Raw genomic sequence first — 1093 nt, 5'->3', positions numbered from 1 at the left:
TATGTACTCCGCCTCACAGGTTCTCTTCGCGACTACCGGTTGCTGCCGTGCCAGCCATTGCACGGGTACGTTGTTGACCATTGTGAGCATGCCCGTTATTGATTTGCGGGTGCTCTGGTCGTTGGCATAATCGGCGTCCGAGTACGCCTTGACCTGCACTTGCTTGCTGTTGTTGGAGGGCATCATGATTCCCTCATTTCGAGTGGTGTGCAGGTATTGGGTGAGCCGTTGTGCAAGATTCCAGTGTCGTTTCGTTGGTTTCTTGAGGGGTCGGGCGAGTGCCGTGACTGCGAAGGCGATGTCGGGGCGCGGACTGTCTGGACTGTCGGCTATGTAGCGTATTTCCCCGATCGCTTTTGCGAAGATGTCCTCAATGTCTTCGCGCCTTGCTTGGCTGTCTGTTGGCGGGTCCATGTTCATGCCATCCAGATACGGTGTGCTCTCTTGGTTGCACAAATGTTGCAGATCAGGACGCTTTGTGGTTTCAGCAATTGTAGCTGTAGCAGGTCCGTCGAGGGGCAATTGCTTCCAATAGACTTGACTGTTTAATGTAAATTTCGATACCTCTTGTTGCTCTTTTTGTTGTTAGATTGAAGGGAAGAAAGGAGCTAGTCTCCTTAAGTACAGACACATCTACCTACAGTAAATACGCCACGAAAGAGAGTGTGTTCGGGAGTTGAACAAGTATTCACCATATTGTCCAGTGTGATTTATGACCACCGTCTTCGTCCGTTTTCATTATTTTCCGAAAGATGACCGACAGAAGCTGAGTCCGAATGACTCATGTGTAGTTAGTGCACACTTTCAGTCCCGGTGCTTTTTTGCATCGACGCTTGGAGTGTGGCAGTATGCGTGGGGTTTGCACCGGAGTCCAGTATGAAAGGTTGCTTACCGTCGCTGTTTTCGCCGGTTTCATGCAGCGTTGTTTCGATTGATGACTGCTTAAACCCAACCATTTCTCTATCAATACGAGAACGTATAATAGACACCTCGCCAGCCTCGCTAATCAAACGATCTAACACTTCTGCACGTAAGCGTAAAAACTGTGATTGTCGGTCCGATGCACGCGCGATATGCACTTCATCATCTTCAT

This window comes from Chondrus crispus, genomic scaffold (genome assembly GCF_000350225.1).
Source record: "Chondrus crispus Stackhouse genomic scaffold, scaffold_55, whole genome shotgun sequence".
Taxonomy (NCBI): domain Eukaryota; phylum Rhodophyta; class Florideophyceae; order Gigartinales; family Gigartinaceae; genus Chondrus; species Chondrus crispus.
This window is presented reverse-complemented; position numbering follows the sequence as displayed.